This window comes from Osmia lignaria, unplaced genomic scaffold, assembly GCF_051020975.1.
Source record: "Osmia lignaria lignaria isolate PbOS001 unplaced genomic scaffold, iyOsmLign1 scaffold0001, whole genome shotgun sequence".
Classification (NCBI taxonomy): Eukaryota; Metazoa; Arthropoda; class Insecta; order Hymenoptera; family Megachilidae; genus Osmia; species Osmia lignaria.
This window is the reverse complement of record NW_027478158.1, coordinates 19,096,367-19,104,235: the sequence shown is the minus strand read 5'-3', so window position 1 is coordinate 19,104,235 and position 7,869 is coordinate 19,096,367.

Below are 7,869 nucleotides of genomic sequence, written 5' to 3'. Positions count from 1 at the left end.
AGTTCCGATGCCGCACCAACATAATAGAGATACAGAAACACCGTGGCCCCTTTCTTTGAGATACCTCTGCACTATTGCGAGCTGGAAATGCCACTTCCAGTTTAGCTGTGCAGAAGAAGAACAACAAGAAGAAGAAATATCTCGAAATATGTCCGTTAGGCCCCTTCCCTTGAGATAAATCTGCAAATATCTCGGAAACGAAGCGAGCTATGGCAAAATGTTAAGAGACCTTTTTTGTAGAGAATTAAGTTTCCTACTTTTTATGTTGTATAATATTTTTTGATCAGAAGCGTAGTTTTCGAGATATATCGAGATATTTAAAAGTTCCAAAGCCGCACCAACATAATAGAGATACAGAAACACCGTGGCCCCTTTCTTTGAGATAACTCTGCACTAGTGCGAGCCGCAAATGCCACTTCCAGCTTAGCTGTGCAGAAGCAGAACAACAAGAAGAAGAAATATCTCGAAATATGTCCGTCAGGCCCCTTCCCTTGAGATAAATCTGCAAATATCTCGGAAACGAAGCGAGCTATGGCAAAATGTTAAGAGACCTTTTTTGTAGAGAATTAAGTTTGCTACTTTTTATGTTCTATGATATTTTTTGATCAGATGCGTAGTTCTCGAGATATATCAAGATATTTAAAAGTTCCGAAGCCGCACCAACATAATAGAGATACAGAAACACCGTGGCCCCTCTCTTTGAGATAACTCTGCACTAGTGCGAGCTGGAAATGCCACTTCCAGTTTAGCTGTGGAGAAGAAGAACAACAAGAAGAAGAAATATCTCGAAATATGTCCGTCAGGCCCCTTCCCTTGAGATAAATCTGCAAATATCTCGGAAACGAAGCGAGCTATGGCAAAATGTTAAGAGACCTTTTTTGTAGAGAATTATGTTTCATACAATTTATGTTCTATGATATTTTTTGATCAGAAGCGTAGTTTTCGAGATATATCGAGATATTTAAAAGTTCCGAAGCCGCACCAACATAATAGAGATACAGAAACACCGTGGCCCCTTTCTTTGAGATAACTCTGCACTAGTGCGAGCCGCAAATGCCACTTCCAGCTTAGCTGTGCAGAAGAAGAACAACAAGAAGAAGAAATATCTCGAAATATGTCCGTCAGGCCCCTTCCCTTGAGATAAATCTGCAAATATCTCGGAAACGAAGCGAGCTATTGCAAAATGTTAAGAGACCTTTTTTGTAGAGAATTGAGTTTCCTACTTTTTATGTTCTATGATATTTTTTGATCAGATGCGTAGTTCTCGAGATATATCAAGATATTTAAAAGTTCCGAAGCCGCACCAACATAATAGAGATACAGAAACACCGTGGCCCCTTTCTTTCAGATAACTATGCACTATTGCGAGCTGTAAATGCCACTTCCAGCTTAGCTGTGCAGAAGAAGAACAACAAGAAGAAGAAATATCTCGAAATATGTCCGTCAGGCCCCTTACCTTGAGATAAATCTGCAAATATCTCGGAAACGAAGCGAGCTATGGCAAAATCTTACGAGACTTTTTTGTAGAGAATTAAGTTTCCTACTTTTTATGTTTTATGATATTTTTTGATCAGATGCGTAGTTCTCGAGATATATCAAGATATTTAAAAGTTCCGAAGCCGCACCAACATAATAGAGATACAGAAACACCGTGGCCCCTTTCTTTGAGATAACTCTGTACTATTGCGAGCTGGAAATGCCACTTCCAGTTTAGCTGTGCAGAAGAAGAACAACAAGAAGAAGAAATATCTCGAAATATGTCCGTTAGGCCCCTTCCCTTGAGATAAATCTGCAAATATCTCGGAAACGAAGCGAGCTATGGCAAAATGTTAAGAGACCTTTTTTGTAGAGAATTAAGTTTCCTACGTTTTATGTTGTATGATATTTTTTGATCAGATGCGTAGTTCTCGAGATATATCAAGATATTTAAAAGTTCCGAAGCCGCACCAACATAATAGAGATACAGAAACACCGTGGCCCCTCTCTTTGAGATAACTCTGCACTATTGCGAGCTGGAAATGCCACTTCCAGTTTAGCTGTGCAGAAGAAGAACAACAAGAAGAAGAAATATCTCGAAATATGTCCGTTAGGCCTCTTCCCTTGAGATAAATCTGCAAATATCTCGGAAACGAAGCGAGCTATGGCAAAATCTTACCAGACTTTTTTGTAGAGAATTAAGTTTCCTACTTTTTATGTTCTATGATATTTTTTGATCAGATGCGTAGTTCTCGAGATATATCAAGATATTTAAAAGTTCCGAAGCCGCACCAACATAATAGAGATACAGAAACACCGTGGCCCCTTTCTTTGAGATAACTCTGCACTATTGCGAGCTGCAAATGCCACTTCCAGCTTAGCTGTGCAGAAGAAGAACAACAAGAAGAACAAATATCTCGAAATATGTCCGTCAGGCCACTTCCCTTGAGATAAATCTGCAAATATCTCGGAAACGAAGCGAGCTATGGCAAAATGTTAAGAGACCTTTTTTGTAGAGAATTATGTTTCCTACTTTTTATGTTCTATGATATTTTTTGATCAGATGCGTAGTTCTCGAGATATATCAAGATATTTAAAAGTTCCGAAGCCGCACCAACATAATAGAGATACAGAAACACCGTGGCCCATTTCTTTGAGATAACTCTGTACTATTGCGAGCTGGAAATGCCACTTCCAGTTTAGCTGTGCAGAAGAAGAACAACAAGAAGAAGAAATATCTCGAAATATGTCCGTTAGGCCCCTTCCCTTGAGATAAATCTGCAAATATCTCGGAAACGAAGCGAACTATGGCAAAATGTTAAGAGACGTTTTTTGTAGAGAATTATGTTTCCTACAATTTATGTTCTATGATATTTTTTGATCAGAAGCGTAGTTTTCGAGATATATCGAGATATTTAAAAGTTCCGAAGCAGCACCAACATAATAGAGATACAGAAACACCGTGGCCCCTTTCTTTGAGATAACTCTGCACTAGTGCGAGCCGCAAATGCCACTTCCAGCTTAGCTGTGCAGAAGAAGAACAACAAGAAGAAGAAATATCTCGAAATATGTCCGTCAGGCCGCTTCCCTTGAGATAAATCTGCAAATATCTCGGAAACGAAGCGAGCTATTGCAAAATGTTAAGAGACCTTTTTTGTAGAGAATTGAGTTTCCTACTTTTTATGTTCTATGATATTTTTTGATCAGATGCGTAGTTCTCGAGATATATCAAGATATTTAAAAGTTCCGAAGCCGCACCAACATAATAGAGATACAGAAACACCGTGGCCCCTTTCTTTCAGATAACTATGCACTATTGCGAGCTGTAAATGCCACTTCCAGCTTAGCTGTGCAGAAGAAGAACAACAAGAAGAAGAAATATCTCGAAATATGTCCGTCAGGCCCCTTACCTTGAGATAAATCTGCAAATATCTCGGAAACGAAGCGAGCTATGGCAAAATCTTACGAGACTTTTTTGTAGAGAATTAAGTTTCCTACTTTTTATGTTTTATGATATTTTTTGATCAGATGCGTAGTTCTCGAGATATATCAAGATATTTAAAAGTTCCGAAGCCGCACCAACATAATAGAGATACAGAAACACCGTGGCCCCTTCCTTTGAGATAACTCTGTACTATTGCGAGCTGGAAATGCCACTTCCAGTTTAGCTGTGCAGAAGAAGAACAACAAGAAGAAGAAATATCTCGAAATATGTCCGTTAGGCCCCTTCCCTTGAGATGAATCTGCAAATATCTCGGAAACGAAGCGAGCTATGGCAAAATGTTAAGAGACGTTTTTTGTAGAGAATTATGTTTCCTACAATTTATGTTCTATGATATTTTTTGATCAGAAGCGTAGTTTTCGAGATATATCGAGATATTTAAAAGTTCCGAAGCAGCACCAACATAATAGAGATACAGAAACACCGTGGCCCCTTTCTTTGAGATAACTCTGCACTATTGCGAGCTGCAAATGCCACTTCCAGCTTAGCTGTGCAGAAGAAGAACAACAAGAAGAAGAAATATCTCGAAATGTGTCCGTCAGGCCCCTTCCCTTGAGATAAATCTGCAAATATCTCGGAAACGAAGAGAGCTATGGCAAAATGTTAAGAGACCTTTTTTGTAGAGAATTAAGTTTCCTACTTTTTATGTTCTATGATATTTTTTGATCAGATGCGTAGTTCTCGAGATATATCAAGATATTTAAAAGTTCCGAAGCCGCACCAACATAATAGAGATACAGAAACACCGTGGCCCCTTTCTTTGAGATAACTCTGTACTATTGCGAGCTGGAAATGCCACTTCCAGTTTAGCTGTGCAGAAGAAGAACAACAAGAAGAAGAAATATCTCGAAATATGTCCGTTAGGCCCCTTCCCTTGAGATGAATCTGCAAATATCTCGGAAACGAAGCGAGCTATAGCAAAATGTTAAGAGACGTTTTTTGTAGAGAATTATGTTTCCTACAATTTATGTTCTATGATATTTTTTGATCAGAAGCGTAGTTTTCGAGATATATCGAGATATTTAAAAGTTCCGAAGCAGCACCAACATAATAGAGATACAGAAACACCGTGGCCCCTTTCTTTGAGATAACGCTGCACTATTGCGAGCTGCAAATGCCACTTCCAGCTTAGCTGTGCAGAAGAAGAACAACAAGAAGAAGAAATATCTCGAAATGTGTCCGTCAGGCCCCTTCCCTTGAGATAAATCTGCAAATATCTCGGAAACGAAGAGAGCTATGGCAAAATGTTAAGAGACGTTTTTTGTAGAGAATTATGTTTCCTACAATTTATGTTCTATGATATTTTTTGATCAGAAGCGTAGTTTTCGAGATATATCGAGATATTTAAAAGTTCCGAAGCAGCACCAACATAATAGAGATACAGAAACACCGTGGCCCCTTTCTTTGAGATAACTCTGCACTAGTGCGAGCCGCAAATGCCACTTCCAGCTTAGCTGTGCAGAAGAAGAACAACAAGAAGAAGAAATATCTCGAAATATGTCCGTCAGGCCCCTTCCCTTGAGATAAATCTGCAAATATCTCGGAAACGAAGCGAGCTATTGCAAAATGTTAAGAGACCTTTTTTGTAGAGAATTGAGTTTCCTACTTTTTATGTTCTATGATATTTTTTGATCAGATGCGTAGTTCTCGAGATATATCAAGATATTTAAAAGTTCCGAAGCCGCACCAACATAATAGAGATACAGAAACACCGTGGCCCCTTTCTTTCAGATAACTATGCACTATTGCGAGCTGTAAATGCCACTTCCAGCTTAGCTGTGCAGAAGAAGAACAACAAGAAGAAGAAATATCTCGAAATATGTCCGTCAGGCCACTTCCCTTGAGATAAATCTGCAAATATCTCGGAAACGAAGCGAGCTATGGCAAAATGTTAAGAGACCTTTTTTGTAGAGAATTATGTTTCCTACAATTTATGTTCTATGATATTTTTTGATCAGAAGCGTAGTTTTCGAGATATATCGAGATATTTAAAACTTCCGAAGCCGCACCAACATAATAGAGATACAGAAACACCGTGGCCCCTTTCTTTGAGATAACTCTGCACTATTGCGAGCTGCAAATGCCACTTCCAGCTTAGCTGTGCAGAGGAAGAACAACAAGAACAAGAAATATCTCGAAATGTGTCCGTCAGGCCCCTTCCCTTGAGATAAATCTGCAAATATCTCGGAAACGAAGAGAGCTATGGCAAAATGTTAAGAGACCTTTTTTGTAGAGAATTAAGTTTCCTACTTTTTATGTTCTATGATATTTTTTGATCAGATGCGTAGTTCTCGAGATATATCAAGATATTTAAAAGTTCCGAAGCCGCACCAACATAATAGAGATACAGAAACACCGTGGCCCCTTTCTTTGAGATAACTCTGTACTATTGCGAGCTGGAAATGCCACTTCCAGTTTAGCTGTGCAGAAGAAGAACAACAAGAAGAAGAAATATCTCGAAATATGTCCGTTAGGCCCCTTCCCTTGAGATAAATCTGCAAATATCTCGGAAACGAAGCGAGCTATGGCAAAATGTTAAGAGACGTTTTTTGTAGAGAATTATGTTTCCTACAATTTATGTTCTCTGATATTTTTTGATCAGAAGCGTAGTTTTCGAGATATATCGAGATATTTAAAAGTTCCGAAGCAGCACCAACATAATAGAGATACAGAAACACCGTGGCCCCTTTCTTTGAGATAACTCTGCACTAGTGCGAGCCGCAAATGCCACTTCCAGCTTAGCTGTGCAGAAGAAGAACAACAAGAAGAAGAAATATCTCGAAATATGTCCGTCAGGCCCCTTCCCTTGAGATAAATCTGCAAATATCTCGGAAACGAAGCGAGCTATTGCAAAATGTTAAGAGACCTTTTTTATAGAGAATTGAGTTTCCTACTTTTTATGTTCTATGATATTTTTTGATCAGATGCGTAGTTCTCGAGATATATCAAGATATTTAAAAGTTCCGAAGCCGCACCAACATAATAGAGATACAGAAACACCGTGGCCCCTTTCTTTCAGATAACTATGCACTATTGCGAGCTGTAAATGCCACTTCCAGCTTAGCTGTGCAGAAGAAGAACAACAAGAAGAAGAAATATCTCGAAATATGTCCGTCAGGCCCCTTACCTTGAGATAAATCTGCAAATATCTCGGAAACGAAGCGAGCTATGGCAAAATCTTACGAGACTTTTTTGTAGAGAATTAAGTTTCCTACTTTTTATGTTTTATGATATTTTTTGATCAGATGCGTAGTTCTCGAGATATATCAAGATATTTAAAAGTTCCGAAGCCGCACCAACATAATAGAGATACAGAAACACCGTGGCCCCTTCCTTTGAGATAACTCTGTACTATTGCGAGCTGGAAATGCCACTTCCAGTTTAGCTGTGCAGAAGAAGAACAACAAGAAGAAGAAATATCTCGAAATATGTCCGTTAGGCCCCTTCCCTTGAGATGAATCTGCAAATATCTCGGAAACGAAGCGAGCTATGGCAAAATGTTAAGAGACGTTTTTTGTAGAGAATTATGTTTCCTACAATTTATGTTCTATGATATTTTTTGATCAGAAGCGTAGTTTTCGAGATATATCGAGATATTTAAAAGTTCCGAAGCAGCACCAACATAATAGAGATACAGAAACACCGTGGCCCCTTTCTTTGAGATAACTCTGCACTATTGCGAGCTGCAAATGCCACTTCCAGCTTAGCTGTGCAGAAGAAGAACAACAAGAAGAAGAAATATCTCGAAATGTGTCCGTCAGGCCCCTTCCCTTGAGATAAATGTGCAAATATCTCGGAAACGAAGAGAGCTATGGCAAAATGTTAAGAGACCTTTTTTGTAGAGAATTAAGTTTCCTACTTTTTATGTTCTATGATATTTTTTGATCAGATGCGTAGTTCTCGAGATATATCAAGATATTTAAAAGTTCCGAAGCCGCACCAACATAATAGAGATACAGAAACACCGTGGCCCCTTTCTTTGAGATAACTCTGTACTATTGCGAGCTGGAAATGCCACTTCCAGTTTAGCTGTGCAGAAGAAGAACAACAAGAAGAAGAAATATCTCGAAATATGTCCGTTAGGCCCCTTCCCTTGAGATGAATCTGCAAATATCTCGGAAACGAAGCGAGCTATAGCAAAATGTTAAGAGACGTTTTTTGTAGAGAATTATGTTTCCTACAATTTATGTTCTATGATATTTTTTGATCAGAAGCGTAGTTTTCGAGATATATCGAGATATTTAAAAGTTCCGAAGCAGCACCAACATAATAGAGATACAGAAACACCGTGGCCCCTTTCTTTGAGATAACTCTGCACTAGTGCGAGCCGCAAATGCCACTTCCAGCTTAGCTGTGCAGAAGAAGAACAACAAGAAGAAGAAATATCTCGA